This window comes from Oryzias latipes, chromosome 4 (assembly GCF_053564925.1).
Source record: "Oryzias latipes strain Hd-rR chromosome 4, Olatipes_Hd-rR_3.1".
NCBI lineage: Eukaryota > Metazoa > Chordata > Actinopteri > Beloniformes > Adrianichthyidae > Oryzias > Oryzias latipes.
Genome location: NC_136240.1, coordinates 21254980 through 21271624, shown reverse-complemented (window position 1 = coordinate 21271624; position 16645 = coordinate 21254980). Strand labels below are relative to the sequence as shown.

At 37.5% G+C, this 16645-nt stretch overlaps 1 long non-coding RNA gene across 2 annotated transcripts; it reads right to left on the bottom strand.

Annotated features, from left to right (window-relative positions):
• Window positions 1–271: 271 nt before the first annotated feature.
• Window positions 272–15413, bottom strand: LOC105353954 (uncharacterized). Of its 2 annotated transcripts, none has more exons than XR_908658.3 (6): window positions 15117–15413; window positions 14778–14866; window positions 9224–9360; window positions 8095–8200; window positions 629–5473; window positions 272–550 (listed from the first exon to the last, which is right to left on the bottom strand). It is a non-coding gene; the product is annotated as an uncharacterized LOC105353954 (long non-coding RNA). The 2 variants fall into 2 exon arrangements; XR_002289994.2 differs by having other exon boundaries at window positions 629–755.
• Between the last annotated feature and the right edge of the window lie 1232 nt (window positions 15414–16645).

Sequence of the window (16645 nt, the reverse complement as noted above, 5' to 3'; positions counted from 1 at the left end):
CCTAAAAAGGTATTTTCTTATTCTTCTGGCTGGACTTAAATCCTATGCTCCACTGTTCAGGTCATACAAATCTAAAAGTAACCTTTTCACTAAAGCAAATGTTGGAAAAATAATTACAAAATGCAAAGCTGTAATAATTTTTGGCGGAATTTTTTTTTTTTTGCTTTTAACAAAAAAAAGCATAACTAAAAACTGCTGAAGTGTCATGATACGAACGTGAGTTCAAAAATGACCCAGATGCTGGAACCCGGAAGGAGACTGACACAACGGGTAGAATTCAGAGGTTTAATTTAAACCGGAACTTGACAGAGCTTCCTTCCAGTAAGAGTGAGCGTGAGCAGGCTGGAGGGATCTTGAACTGGAATCTCCTTGAGGGGAAAACAGCGGTGGGAGCGAGGCTTGAACCACGACGAGGCGAGGCGCTGGCTGGAGGCTTCTTGAGACGGCGTGGCGAAGCTTGAACCAAGGCGGCTGGCAGGAGGTTTCTGGGTTCGGCGTGACTGCAGCGTAGGAGGACTGCGACCAGGTGAGGATCCAGAAAGTTAACGTCCTGAGGCAGAGCGAGAAAAATCATGAGCTTGAGTCTACTAGACTTGAGACAAAAACATGAGCTGACCAGACTATGCACCATAGGAGGAACAACGAACTGGCACCGGCTGATGATCCAGGAGGAGCTTATGAAGGAAGGTGTAGATGAGGTGAGTGGATCCAGCTGGTCGCGTGCAACACAGGAAGGAGGGGGGAGGAGGGAGTAGCTGCCAGGCCATGACATGAAGTATATATTAATTTACAAGGGTTCAAAAACTATTAGTTAAAAGACTCACTCGGATGAAAATCTTGTTTTTTGGTGTTTTTGTGGCATTTTCTGATGATGGAAGGCATATATTAAAAAAATTACGCTAAAAATTGCATTTCTGAGTATTTCTTTATTTAGATCATTGTGAAACAGGAGCAGACAAAAAATTCAATTGAAAAAGAGAATAGTTGTGATGTAGAGGATAGACTGGATGGGTCACAAGCTCCCTGCTCCACTTCATTCTGTTACATCCACTCTTAGAATCCACGTAAGTCTTCGTTTTCCTCGTGTGAACTGGCATCTGGTTCAAAACTGTACAGGTGGATGGCTCTGATATTGTTCGCCAATTTTGTTGAACCTCTAATGTTAGGTTGGGGGTGAAAAGGGCTGCAAGCTAGCAGGAGAGCCTGTAAACAGAGAGCTCTCAGCAACTGGAAGGGAGGGTGGTATTGCTCCTTGCCAACAACGTGGGGGGGATTTCTGATGAACATCTACTTAAACACAGTTGAGAACACTGAAAATCAATAGATCTATGATGATTGGAGTGTGACTAACTAGATAAAAACAGTCCTTAAGGGGGAAAAAAGCCTTGTTTCTGATCATTGGGTGAAAAAAAGGTAAATTAGAAACAATAATAAAAAATATGCAATGAGAAGTAAAAGGGAGTCTATGATAGTAAGTTAATGACCAAATGATTGTATTCTTTTAATTTTACATACTGCAGAGAAAATGTCAATATCTGATGAATTCACAAAAAACGATTACAAGAAGAAAAGAAAGAAGGAAGAAACAACGGCTAACAGGGGGCAGGTGTTTCTAGGAACGTCCGTCCTGTCTATCTAGCAGTCTCTACAAGTGGGAGTCTTGTTACTTCTGTCATAACTACAGATAACCTCTTCAGTCTGGTAATTACTGTATTATATCAGTCTGAGCCATCAGTCTCATGCAGTCATCTGGAACTCTACGACTGTTACCTTCCTTCTCTGTCATCACCTCAGGCCAACATTATTGTTGGTTCAACCCCCCAACAAGCACACACATACATTCACTAAGTCAGAAACCTTTAGAAGCATGTGAACAGAGAAAATGGGAATAATTGGGGGACATGCATGCTTGCACACAAACACACAGTATGGAACATCAGAGAGAGGAAGGAAGACATCTCATCGTGCAAACCTTTTTAAATGATATGTTACATGAGTCCCTCTGGCTAAAAGATGCATTTAAAGTTGGTTTTCCTTGTTGGAGCATATCTTAAAATGACTTGAACTGCATTAAAACTACGTGTATTTAATTTAATTGCTGATGTATAAACATATCAAATGATATTGAACTTTTTGGGAAACAGATCAGAGGACTGTACCCCTACATGACACACTTTTGTCAAACATTTTTAACATCTGTTCCCTCACCTATCCATTTTGTGTTTTATTAAAGGCCACTTTTGTTGACAGTGAGGTAGAAAAGTGACGATATAGAAGTATTTTAAAGCGGTGACAGTAGAGTTTTTGACTGGGCTGTGAGAGGATTCCTAAGAAATTTAGAAGAAGTGTGCCCTGGTTCCCATTCTTAAGAATAAGAGAAACTTGTAATGTTGTGGAAACTACAGAGAAACAATGATAAGTTGCACAATGAAAGTTATGACAAAGAGTAGTGGAAGCTATTAGATGAGGTCATAGGTTTTGCGCCAAAAAAGAAAATCACAGACGTGATACTTGCTTTGGAGATCCACTGTTTTTTGTAGATGTAAAGCAGGCATGTCCAGAGACTGGCCCATGGGCCAAATGTGGCACAGCTAAAAATTTCCACCATTGTAAAATAAACAATATGCGGCCCCAACCACTTTTAAAAATCTGCTTGAATTGTATGATTTTTTGGTAGTGATTGGCTAAATTTTATCTTAATCCATTGTTGTCCTTTCTGTTACTTTCTAGCTCACCTCTAAAATGTCCCCTGAAAATACTGAAACGGAAAGTTGACAGCAAAAGTCGCCATAACAAGTAAAAATTAAGATATTTTTTTTCCTTTTTTTGTGAACTACAAAACAATTGTGTCTGTGGTTTCTATTTTTGAAAAAGTCAGTAACATGTTACTTTTCATGTGAGCCCAGATTTAATATTGACACGTTTTTTTTTCCAAACAGTTTTTTTACACTTTATTTCAGGTTTTTAAATCACAGTTTCACTGTAGTTGTGGGAAACACATTTAGATGTATTTCTGTTCTGTGCGAAGTAACAAAAAGCATCCCATTGCAACAAAATTTTCATAAATTACTTTATTCATATTTAATGTTATTATTTGGGTTATTAATATTATTAGTATTAATATAATTATATGGGTTTAAAGAATGCAAAGAATTACCTCACCAAATCTGGCCCACTATGCAAAACGTTTGGACACTCCTGATCTGGAGACAGTCTATGACAGTGTACAAAAAGAGGAGTTGGGGATTTTTGTCAGAAGGTCTGGGGAGGTAGTGAAGTTGTGTAGAACATGTAAGAGAGATGTTAGACAGAGATGGGATGTGCCATAGGTGCAACAGAGGAGTAGGGCTGCACCAAAGATCTGCTTTGAGATCCTTCTAGTTTGTGGTGGTGATGGACAGACTGGCAGATGAGGTTAGACAGGAACCTTTCTCAGTGGATCAAGCTATTTGAAGATGACATTGTGATCTGTAGTGAGAGCAGGTGGAGGTGGAGGTTTGCTCTGGAAAGTAGAGAAATGAAGAGCAGTTGCAGCAAGAGAGAGTATCTGTGTGTAACTGAGAGGGACTAAAGTGAAACAGTGAAGGTACAAGTGAAGAAGGTGGATGACCTTAGGTACTTAAGGCTGACAGAAAGAGGTGATGAACTGGGACAGTAATTGTGTTGGTAAAAAGATGCTGAGGTTGGAGCTACCAGAAAAGAGGCCAAGAAGAACACTAAAGAGGAAAATCATCAATGTAATAAAAGTATATGAGGATAGTTGGTGTAGGTGAGGAGGAGGAAGAAGGTAACCTTAGATCAGGGGTGGGCAAACAGCGGCCCAGGGGCCATATGCGGCCAGTTAAACTATTTAATCTTTCCTGCTAAACTTGAATAAATTATATTGATATGCCTTTTTCTTCCCCCCCCCCCCCTGTAGTTCTGATGTATCCATAAATGGTACGCTAAAGACACCAATGATTGTTTAGGTGTAGAAATTTATTCTGCATTCATGTGCTTTTGGAAGATTTTGTTGTCTTTCTGATTTCATTTTTCCGATCATTTCAACACCACATGAACGTATATATATAAACATATATCTAAGTTTACGTTTTAACCTGAAAGACATCAACCCATCAGTGCAATTGGCAAATAAATGAGAACAAAAGCCATAGTTTTGAAAATAACCCAAAAATCTTCTGCTTTAAAACTTATCAATTAATTTTCATTTAAAATGCAAGCATATTATTCCCCAGATATTAAGGTATTTCTTTCTCTTATGAGTCGGATTACCAGAAGATGCCACATATCTGTTCAAGTTCTAGAACCCTTTGTAGCCCAAGAGTCAAAAATTTGCCCTCTCCTGCTTTAGATGGAGGCAGATTATTAACTGTGCCGACCCCTATGGGAGCCGGCAAAAAAGTAGAAAGATTTGTTGACAGTAAGATTTAAACAAAAGCCTGTAAAATGTGCATAAACAGTGAAACGTGTTTTTCCTAATAAATAAGATAGTTCTGAGGAGGACCACAGGATAAGGAGCAGGAGAGTTGGTAAATTTTCATAGGTCTGAGATAAGGTGAAGGCTTGGTTGGATCACTTAAGTGCCAAACCTATCCTAAAGGAGAGCAAAAAAAACTTATTTAGCAGATAATCAGAACATTGACAAAGTCATTTAAAAATAATAAACTAAGTTTGAGGGCAGGTAACTCAAATTATTACAGTATTACAACTTTAGCCATAGTCACAACTCCCCTTAGGGGTGGATATGGGCTGTTCAGTGAAAAGCACATATCCAGCAATATGTGAAAAGTGAAAAGTGACCAAACCTGTAAGGGGCACACAGATGCCCCACAGAAAAAGTCAAAGTTGTGGACTGCTCGGAGAGCAAAATATTCACACAATGTTTTTTTATACAAGCATTCTGCGGGCGACAGGTGGAAGTGAGCACATATACAACACGCAAAACTAAGTAAGTGTGGGGTATTTTTCGTTTTTGGATAAAAGTCCTGCGCCCGTTATCATGTTCATGGAATAAGTGTGCTCCCCTTCCATATTCCCTGTGTGCAGCCTTACTGTTATAAATGAAAAAATTCAGCAATACAGTAGTTTGTGTGTTTATTACATGGGTACTTATGGATTCAAGCAGTGGTCAGTAAGTGACCAGTACTTACAATAACTTACCAGAGTGTGGTGTAGGAGGAACATACAGCATCACTCATACGTAATAAATTCTTACCAGTACAGTGATCCAATATATTATGGATCACCTTTCACATTTCGTTGATTCATGGTTTTTTTTTCAGTGCAACTTTATTTTTCATTTTTAAACAGTGCACTGTGTTCTGCGTCCTGATTGGCTGTTGATCTTGTCAATCAATCTCTTCTATGCAGTATCTCCTGTACAGAAACAACAAATCTAGATGCATAGGAGACACAATAACCAATTGCTTTGCCTTTAAGCCAGACTCGTTTTCCTCCTGAGTGTCATTTTGACCTGTCAAGAAAAAAAATTGTCAGACCACAGCACTCATAACAAAATGACTAATATTTATTTATTAAAGCTATTCTTGCTTCTTCAAAGGCTAAAAGTGCTTTACAGTCTAACATTATCATACAAAACTGGCACCGAAATACCGGTATGTTGGTAAATATTAGATTGTAGGTGTGCATCTGTGTGTGACACAAACACAACGTGAAAGTCACGCATGTGACTACACTTCAAAGTCACTGCTTCAGTCACATGTGTAGATTGATGGTCATGCACATGATTTATCTCCAAAGACTTTGATGCTGAGTCAGAAGCAAGATATTTGAAACGTGTTCTTGTTTCACCTCTGCAAAACAAACAACTTAAGAATCTGCATAAAAAACATACTTGCGTGTTTGAAAAAAATCCACAAATGTTCGTAAATTTTTGCTGCACACACAAATCTCTACACAAGACTGTCCATTGCAGGATATATTTTTTTTCTATGCTGAGAAAAAAATCACTTTGTAATAAATTTTGTTTCAAATGTTTCCAAAAAGAGAAGGAACAGCACTATAGCCACAAGGGTGTGACTAAAAGCACTGTTAACCAATCAGAAAGTGGGGAGGAACCAGAAAGTGATCTTATCATGTGACCGAAGAGAATGTTAATCCACCAAAGTAAGCGCTGAATTTAAACAAGCACCAGAAACTTTTAAGAGAAAGACAAAAGATGGCAGAAAATTTAAAATGCAAACATATCAAGTGTTCCTCACCATGACAAGATACACAAATGTTATTATTAACCCTTTAACAGCAGAGCTTTGGCTCCAGTGTTGACATTCTGTATTACTAGAAGCTTCGACTGTATAGGCAGTTAACATAATTCCAGTGGATTCTGGTGCAGGGAAAAGCAGCTTTGCGCTGATATGCAACGCTTTACAAAAGATAAGTGTTGCTTTTATCAGCTTCAGATAGTTAGTTCATGTCATTGCGTAAATGGTCCAAAGCCATGTACACAACAGACATTTGACACATGTTCAAGAACTGGCATATATGCCCATGGTGTTCCCTCTGGATAAGCCGGTAGGGGCTTTTTCTACAGTTTCCTAGCGCATGCCCGCCACCTACAGTTAGAAGAAGTTTGGAGGGAAATGTTGAAGTTGTGCAAACATCAAAGTTGCCACTGGCTTTTTTTTCACAGCTCTATTACAATATATGAAAGACTTAGTGTCATGTAATTCCAGCCGGTCACAAATCGCAATTCTAAATTCCAATCAATTTGATCCATTTTTAAATGCTTGGCACTTCTGTGAATTAAAAGAGACGCTCCATAAGTCACTGCCAAATCCGAGTCAGTCGACCGAGTTTAGCTTTCAAAGCGAGTTCAATAGACATGCATTTTGCACTCAAAGCCCGATAACAGGTAACACGAGTTGTTTTTGTTTTTTTTCTAACTTGTTCAGTCCAACAACTGAGCAAACAGACGAGAGCTGAAAGCCTTTTGCGTCGGACAAGTTTTACTATTACAAAAAGAGGTATTATATCATCAGATAACCAGGGTGTATATTTGTATAAAACCCTTTTTTTGTTAATTATTTTATTTATTTATTTGTTACATTTTATGTTTTAAATGTATATTTTATTTTTTCTTTAAACAGAGGGAAGAGAGAAAGGAAAATGTGAAACGGGGGGGGGGGGGGTTTGAGGAACAGAAAAAATTAAAAATAGAGGGGGTGGGGGAATGAGGGAATACAAGTGCAGAGTTGCCAAAGTGAACATGAGTTTTGAACGCGGAAGACCATTTAGGCGCATGAACATAGACTTTTTAATGGAAGTGGTTGCCTGAGCGAGCGTTGCCGAAGGTGGTGTGAACGTAGCTTAAGAGTTCAAAGAGTGTGTGTTATTTTGTGTTGCTGGGAACAGTTCCAGTGATAAAGATTTAAGCTTACTTTAATTATCTTAATTTAGATCAGTAATTTCTTTGCAACTCAAGTCTATAAAGGTGTTTGAGCTCTTCTATCTTTGGATACTTTTAGGATCATTAAAGACATTGAGGTCACAGGATGTATCTCTCCAGAAATGCTCACTTTTCACTCACAAAAACTATTTAGAGAGAAGTAAATATCCTTTTTAAGCAGTGCAATGAAAACACAAGCAGAACACAACCACAAGCTGCACCATAATAAGCCATTAAATATGGATTAAAGGGGAACTACCCTCTCTCTGTCTCTTTCTCTCTCATGTCTTTAATATTGGGTTGTTTCGTCAGTGAGAGTGAGAGTTCACACACACAGCTGTAATTAGCAGCTTAGGCAGCCATCCAGTTCAGTGAATGTACTGTGCTGCGTGTGTGTGTATATGCAAACGGATGATGATGTATACACGTTTTTCCCCTTTAAATGTGTTTCTGCGAGCCCAAAAGCGTGTGTGTGTTTGTGCATACCTGATTGTGTGGGCGTGCACACTGAGTCACATGGTCATGCCTGGATGTTGTTTGTTTTATCTGTGTGCTGAGGTGCTTAGAGACGAGCTGTGACGCGTTCCTTTTTGTGTATGTGTGTGTGTGTGTGTGTGTAGGTAGGGTGATTGCCCTCTAACACCTGGTATTAGCTCCAGTAATCCTCACACCACATCATACTCACGCACCAGTCCCATGCAGATCACATTTAGCTTCTCCAGTGTGCTGCTTCAAGGAGTTTCACAACCATCAGAGAAGTTGGTAGGGGCAGATATTGAAGGAAAGGGCGGCATGCTATTTAAAGAGAAGTAAAGTTGGTTAAAAACTTCCAGGTTAAACACAACTCCCCATAAACTCACTTTAGCATTTTCAGTTTTTTAAGAAAATGGTAAATCAAGGCTATTTTTGATTAATTAAAGATGCTCAACAAGCAGATATTTGCCTGTTATAACTTGAATTGTTTGAGTTTTGACCTCACAGTTTAATTTCTAATAGACTTTACTTACATTTGAACCCTACAGTAAAATAAATGTGTCTTGTCTTGTCAATTTTGCAAAAAGAGAAAATCAAGAAATCAGCTTTATTGAAATTATATCAACTTTTTTGCATTTCATTGAAGTAAATAAGTATTTAATCGTCTTGTAATTATTAAGAGTTCTAGTTCACTCAGACTCTCCCAATCAACCTGAATTGAGGACACCTGTTTGAATTATTCACCTGTGAAAGACACCTGTTCACAGAATCAGTCAGTCAGACTGCAAACTCTCTATCATGGGAAAGACTAAAGAGCTTTCAGTGGATTTAAGGGAGAAGATTGTAGACCAGCACAAGACTAGAATGGACTACAGAACCATCAGCAAGAAATTCAGAAATTAAGGTGACAACTGTTCGTGGAACATGACCATCAATCCACCTACAGGTCTGGGGCTCCAAACAAGATCTCCCCTGTTGGGGTTTCCATGATCATGGGAACAGTGAGAAATCGACCTAAAACATCTCTGCAGGAGTTAGTTGATGATTTCAAAGCAGCCGGAACCACAGTCACCAAGAAAACCATTGGTAATACTTTATGCTGCAGTGGTTAAACATCATGCAGTGTTTGCAAAATGCTACTGCCTAAGAAGGCACATGTGCCAGCCCATATGAAGTTTGCCAGTGAACATCTTCATGATTTCAAGAGTGACTGAGAGAAAGTGCTGTGGTCAGATGAGACCAATTGAGCTCTTTGGCAACAACTCAACCTGTGTGTTTGAAGGAAGAGGTGGAAATATTATGCTTTGAAGGCGTTTTCCTGCACAGGGCATAGAACTACTTTACCTTGTCCATGGGAACCATGTCAAATCTTCAGTGAGAACCTCTTTCTTTCCACCAGGAGATGGGTCTTCCAACAGGATAATGACCCAAAACAAACAGTCAAAGCAAGGCTGATGGAGTGGCCCAGCCAGTCTATGGACCTATAGAAAACCAATGAAGAAGAAGAAAACCAAATCTTTGTTTAGAAGTCATTTCCAAAGAAGAGTGGACCAAAACTCCTCCGGATATGTGCAGATACCTGCTCATCAACTACAAGAAACGTCTGCTTAAGGGCTTTGCCACCAAGTCTTTCTGCCAAGTAAGTTCAAATACTTTGAAATAATTTCCCTCAATAAACACAAATAAGTTTATGTAAATTATAAAAATTATAAGTTGATTTTTCTTAGTGGTTTTCTATCTTTCACTTTTTAAATGAACCTACCATTAGGATGACAGACTGTCATTTTCTTTTTAAGTAGATAAACCTACAAAATCAGCAAAGGATCAAATACTTTTTTCCTCCACTCTATATGTTGAAGGGTTGGTGCTTAGCCCAGCTAACACCAAGGCAGAACACACCCAAAGTTGACATTCAATCTACAAAACAACCATGCATGTCCTTATGAGACAAATAGAAACAAAGTTAAACCACAATAAAAAGCAAAAAAAAAAAAAAGACTAGTTAAAGTATTAACAAAGGTATGTGATGACAAGAATCAGGCTAAAAAAAGTGAAACTATCTAAGCAATATGCTAAAATCTTGATGATGTTCTCCGATTGAATGGATGCCTTGTCAGGCGTGCTTGGATATGGACCAGGCAGAGGGATAGAGTACCATAAGGCAGCCATTTGATGCCACATCTGATTTTAGACGTCAATCCAAGTGACATTTGATACTTATTTCATTTATAGATCCTTGAGCCTCTCAGTTTTCCCAATCTGGTAATCACCAGGCAATCATAGGTGTTGGAGAGCGAATTTACACCTGTAAGCTTTAAATGGCTTTTCCTATATACCTCTACACAAACACTTTTTAAAACCACTGCCATCAGATTTATATATGTATATATATATTTTAAGAAATGACTTACACTTAATATTAAGAAAGTTTTGTCTTAAAGGACTTTTTAAAACTGCCACATTTCTTTATATTTTAAAAGTTTAACAACATAACATGTAAATATGTCTGAAAGTCCTGAGACAGACTATAGGTCAGAAGCCAAACAATATGTATTCCTACATTTGTCTGATAAAAAAGTAAAATCAAAGTTTTACAAGAAATATTTGCTTAGACATTCAGTTATAATCTGGTTTTCTTTTTCAAACTGGAGGTTGAAGCTTAAGTTTCCAGTCTGTGTGGTCCTACAAGTCCCATCACCCATCTTTGTTTATCAAAAAATGATCTCAGCACCATGGGACTCAAAAACAAACTTCTTTTACTGTACTTGTTTGCACTGCCTTTACTCGCCTGTTCTTCTCTTTATGAATCAGTATGTTTCCACATCGGCCTTTCATTCTGCCCCTCCAACGGTTTGCTCTTGCAGCCTGTGCTCCCTTATTGGATTTGCTCTTAATAATTGATGGAGGAGGTATTTTGTAAAGCTAAAGGCCAGTAATCCTCGGTGTCAAATTCAAAATTAGTTCCTCCTTTATTATTAATGTCCTTGAGGGCAATAGGTTATTGAGAGGAACTCTGTAACTATAGACAGAGAGAAACTGCAACATGACAACACTGAAAAGCTGAAGTACACCCACCTCTTTTCGAATGTGTCAGGGCTGAGAACATAAGAGACGTTCACTCAGAAAGGGACTGAAACTGATTGCAATACAATAAAAATCACAGTGTTAATTATGTATGTCAAAGAAGATAACAATTGTATAATTTTACCAAATTATATCTATTAAAGCCATCAATTTAAAGAAAGGGTTAGGAACTTTTACTTTTTAAACAGAGTTTTGAAACATATGAATTATTTAATTTATTGATTTATTTATTCTTTTTTTTTTTCAAAGACCGGGTATATTCACAAAATGTGACATATTTAGGGAAAAACGTTTAATAATTTAGCATCTAATGACAAGGAATTTCAAGATTTTTCTATAATTTAAAAATCTTTCTTTAGTGTTTATGTAACAAGCATATTCATACGAGGTGATGGATCTTCAGCCTTACACACAGTCTCAAACAGGCTGAACAGGCTTGTCCCGATGTTAAATATCTCCATCATTTTAACAAAGTTGAACAAGTGTTTCAATTACTGGGCAGTTAAATTAAATCTGCCCCTGATTAAGATGGAGAAACAGGAAAAAAAACAGAGCTGTTGTGCGTAATTTATACTAACAAATTTTTTTATTATGTTTTTTGCAATGTAGGGGTAAAGTTTAAGGACAGTAGTTCATACATTTTGAAAAACCAAATAAATAAATAAAAGCAATAGGGGAGAAGGTAAACCGATTTAAAAGAGCTCCTTTAAGCTTTTCATACTCTGCAGGACAAAACTAAAATCAGGTCACTGAAATGATCAGTGACCTGATTTTAGTTACTAAAATCATCAAATATTAATTCTTTTACATCAAGAAATGTAAGCAATATTTGTAATGTTTGGATATTGATGGAAAAAATAAGAAAGTAGCTGAAGAAACCCACTAAAATGATTTGATTTGAGGTTAGAAGCTAGTGTCACAAAGAAAACGGGTTCTTAAAGTATGTTCCTTTGGAAGACTTTTTGGGTTTCAGGGTTTTTTTTTTAAATCTTGTAGTTTGGTTGCTCATTGTTTGAAGTTTAGATGTATTGGAGTTGGACAAGACAGCGGCACCAGAGTCTCCAGAGACTCCCTCGGGGGCAAAGAGATAGACAACATGAAGGGAGCAAGGTAATGATGCAGAGGGATGTGGGGAACAAAGGAGCTCATAGTCGTCTTTCATTTTCCTTTTTTGTTTTCTTTTTTTGGGGTTTCAGCTATTCTTTTGTCCGAGGGAGGACTGTAGGAGCCAGGAGGCCCTGAGCAGCAGCTGGCAGGTAGGAGAAGAGGGAGGGCGGGTAGGAAGCTGTGAGGGGCAAGATGAGTTATCCAGAAAGGAGCAGTGGAAAGGTGACTGAGAGGAGGTAAGAGAGACAGAAAGACACAAGAGATTGCTGCCAACAAAAATAATATGTTTAGTCTATTGCACCTTGATGTGAAAAATTAAGTTGAAACTGGAACTTTTTATGTTTGTATTTAAAGCAGCTAAACAGGTTTCAGTGTTGATCTTTTCAGTTTCCCAGTCAGAAGAAAGTTAACAGAAAGTTGCAAAGAAGTTCTACAAGTGTCTACATACGACATAGACACAAAAAAGCAAGTCAAATCAAAGAAAATTGTTGCTGAAGTTAAATTTCTTTCTATTGCAGGTAAACCTCAGACAGCCAAACACACAGAAACAGAACCGACACACACAGCAGGTCTCAGTTAACCAGAGTCAATAGCCTGCAGACAGATAAGTGTGATTACAGCAGATACTGTTGCTGTTACTGCTCTGCAGTTTCTCTGTGTCTCTGAAAGAGAAGTGAAAGGAGAAATAGAGAGGGTGCAAAGATGAAAGAAACATTGAAGTCAAGCAGTAAGAAAAGTGCTCAAATTGACTGTTTTAAGTTTGTAGACAACATAAATCTGTTTTTCGATCCTGGTGTTTCTTATATTTTGGTTATAAAAAAGGACCAAAGCAAAAACAAATTTTCTGGGATCAGTCTTGGCAGATTTTTAGTTCCATCTTATGTCTTTGTAGACAAATAAATTGCATCTTTAAAGATTAATTGGTGAGAGGCAAAGAAAGACTCTTGTCAAAGAAAGACCAACATTTGTAAAAATAAAATAAAATAAAAATGAAAAGAAAGATAAAAAGGCAACATATCTTCCTCAGAACATCTCATCCACCTAAAGTGGCCTTCTTAAAGAGGTTGTCTGTAAATGCTCAAAATATGCTTGTAGTCTATGCCAAATCTGCAGGATTGAACCTGTAACGTATTTTAACTCAAGCTGGTTAATTAAAGACCCACTCCAATCATCTTTTGATCTATTTTAAAAGCATTCCCTAAATTAAATAATTATTATGCTGCTCTTAGCCAAAATCATTTTCTAATTTCTGCAGAGCGACAGTAGTAGGGGTCGCAGTTGCTTCACGACCATTGGCGCAAAGCAACCCCGACCCCCCCTTTCCCCTCACCTAAAATTTCTGAGGTTAAGTCTTCAGAATAAATAGGATTTGAATGTAGGTGAAAGTTTCTTTAAAAATCTCCTCCCATTTTTTTCTTAATGTAGTAGTGTCTCTATAGTTTCGATTTTAGTCAATCCCAGGTAAAGACACATTCAGGAAAAAGCAATAACAGAAAAAATGGTTTTGCCTTTAATTTGAAACAATTTTTGAAGCTATTGCTGAGAGCTCTCTGTTTACATACTCGCCCACTAGTTTACAGCCCCCAAAACAAAACAAAAAGCAAGCCGTACAGTTTTGAGCCAGGTGCCAGTTTGGACGAGGAAAACGAAGATGCACATGGATATAGTCTTGGGATCTGCAAGCTTTATCACTAAAAGAGCCATTTGGTCCAGTTTCTTACTGACCGAAACCCAGCAAGGTCCGCAAAGTCCCATTTCATTTTTAGAACCATGATTTCTGATCATTAAGTATATTGTTTACAAAATATAGCTTTTAAATATTTACAATTATTAAATTTAACAGTGTATAATTTTTCTACAAATAACAACTTTGACTTTTTTATTACTCTTACCAGCAAAACCTGAAGAGCCACAATGCAGGGAGAAAAGAGCTGCATGTTGCTTCAGAGCCTCAGGTTGCATTCTGACCCCTGATCTAGTCGAGTACATTAGAATAGAGCGGAATAGGAATGCTACTTTGAGCTTCATTTTCTTTACATATGTCATCCATCATGAGAAAATGGCACAAGGACATGTTAGAAACACCAAAAACACTATTGCCATCAGAGTTAGTCTTTAAACATTTGCATAAATAGACCCCATATTACCCTCACAGTTTTGCATTCATTTCAATGAAAACTTAGAACCCCAAATAAACCAAAATGTCAAGTTTTTTAATGCAAGGATTTATACAAAAACTTTGCAAACTGCATAGCAAGTTACCCTGTTACCTTTGCAAAACATACAACATGGACATGTTTATTTTCTAATTTACCCGTCTCTTTATTTCAACAAAAAGTGTATTTCACATTTAAAAAAGACAGTTGTGCTCATTTCCTCCTTTAATTGTTAAAAAGTTCTGTGGTCTAATCTGTTCTTTAAGAACAGCTAAACAAACTAAAGAAATTAAACTGGATTCTGTTTTTGTTTTTTAAATGTAGGCACTTTGGAATTATTTTGGAGATGCACTCTTAACAGTCTACATTGTTATCTGAAAACTCTCTAGGTTAAGTTCAGCATCAAGTTCACTGTTGAAGGAATACAGATTTAAACACAAACTAAAATAAGCATCTTTTGAAACATTTTTTCTGGTTCTGCACTCGTTACCCACATACACTTTTAGTGTTGCAACAAAAAACGTTACTTTATAAAAAGAATATTTATTTACCATGAAAGGTCTTGGAAGAGACAGAGATGGAGGGGCTCCTTGATACACACACTTGTCACACCGTTCAAATCCAGTACTAGAACACAACCCTGCAGGCACACATCCAAGAGAATGAAATGAACAGTTTTATCCCTCATAATTATGAGAATGATTACCAAAAAAAAAGGCCTAGCAGCCTGCTGGTATACAAATAGACTAAGCTGTAAACAAACATGGCGACCAGTCTGTCTCCAAGCAGGTCAACTGTAGCCTAATGTGTCATTCATTCAGCATCGTGTGTGTGTGTGCGTGCGTGTGTGTGTGTGTTGTGCTGCCAGGACCAGTGTTTCATTCACTTACCGCAGGCAGCCTTGAACACTCAATCACCAATCTATCCAGGCCCGTCTTCCCCCAGGCGCACACATAAACGCCATCCTGACCATGCAGATGGTTGTGCCACCCCTGCCAAAGCAGTGTAGCAACCTCAGCACACACAAATTAAAGGGAGGGGAATGTCTGTTTCAGCTGCCTCTTCCTTTCAAAGAGAAGCTGGCATCAGCGTGGCCTCCATCCATCCATCATACTGTCCCTGTGGGCTCCCCTTTCATGCCCACCTGTTACTGTTATATAACCGGGAATAAAAAAAAGTGCAGAAAACTGGTCTCAAAACATGGATTTAAATGGTTTTAAATCAGTAATTATTAGAGATGTCGCTACTGTATTTAACATACATTTGTATTTAAATCCAATTTTCTTTCAGTGTTGTAATTTATCTGTATTATATGATACCTGGTCATTTATCCTGCACTTCATTCATTTAAAAATGACTTACCTGTGGAGTGTTGGCGATAAAATAAATCTTTAAGGAAGGAAAAATACATGTAAACATGACATGTGGGGTTTTAAGAGATTCAAACACTAAAAAAGAAAAAAATAATTTGCTTATTTTTTTTACCACTTTTCATTCAGACTTGATGAGACTGACAATATGTGGAGTATTTAATTTATTAAGGTAAGAGGTACAGCCTTTTTAATGGCTATTTGCACTGTAGTAGCAGTGCAAATGGATCAATGGATCTTCAATAGTTTTTTTATTTATTTTTTTTACCTGGATAGTGTTCTATGTCCTACTGTTTCCAACTTTTTATTTATTGGTTCTTTTTTTATTCTACTTCAATAGAATTTAAATTTAAAAAAAGAAATACAAGTTTTACTATCCTGCGTGGAAAAAAACAGTGCACTTACTTAAAAAGTTGGCTGAGTCTGCCTATTTCGGTCAGCGATTTTGAGAGATGTTGCGTGTAGTATTATAAAAAGCAGTTTAACATTAGCGAAACCCACCGTCTTAATGGTTAAAAACTTTCAAAGAGTTTTTAAAACTTCTAACTTTGAAGTTAACTGATTTTGTTGAATTTGCATGTTATCAAAAAAAATATAATAATTAAAGCTATAGTTGTCATGCAGCAAACCTCTGGCTTATGAAACATTGAAAATGGCACTTATTAAAAAAATGATTATGATTGTAAAAATGTCTGGATAATTTAAACTTAGCAGGGGAAAAAAAGAGGGATGTTCCTTCATGGAAGGTAAAGATTCCAGCATCTTATATTCACACTTATGACTGATGATCAAAAGGTCCTTCCGAGGGCTTCTATTACTCGGATGTTAAAGAAAAAAGGATGGATGGATGGAGAGAAAAGTAGGAAGGGTGGATCATTTAAAAGGCCTCTCGCAGCTGTCGTGTTGCTTTACCCCGAGGCTGCACACACACCCAGACACACACACACACAAACCTAATGCAGTCATATATACACGCAGTTGCACACTGAAGCCAAACACCAACACATAAATCTCCTTTTTAACAAAGAGGCTGACAACTAATCTAACCA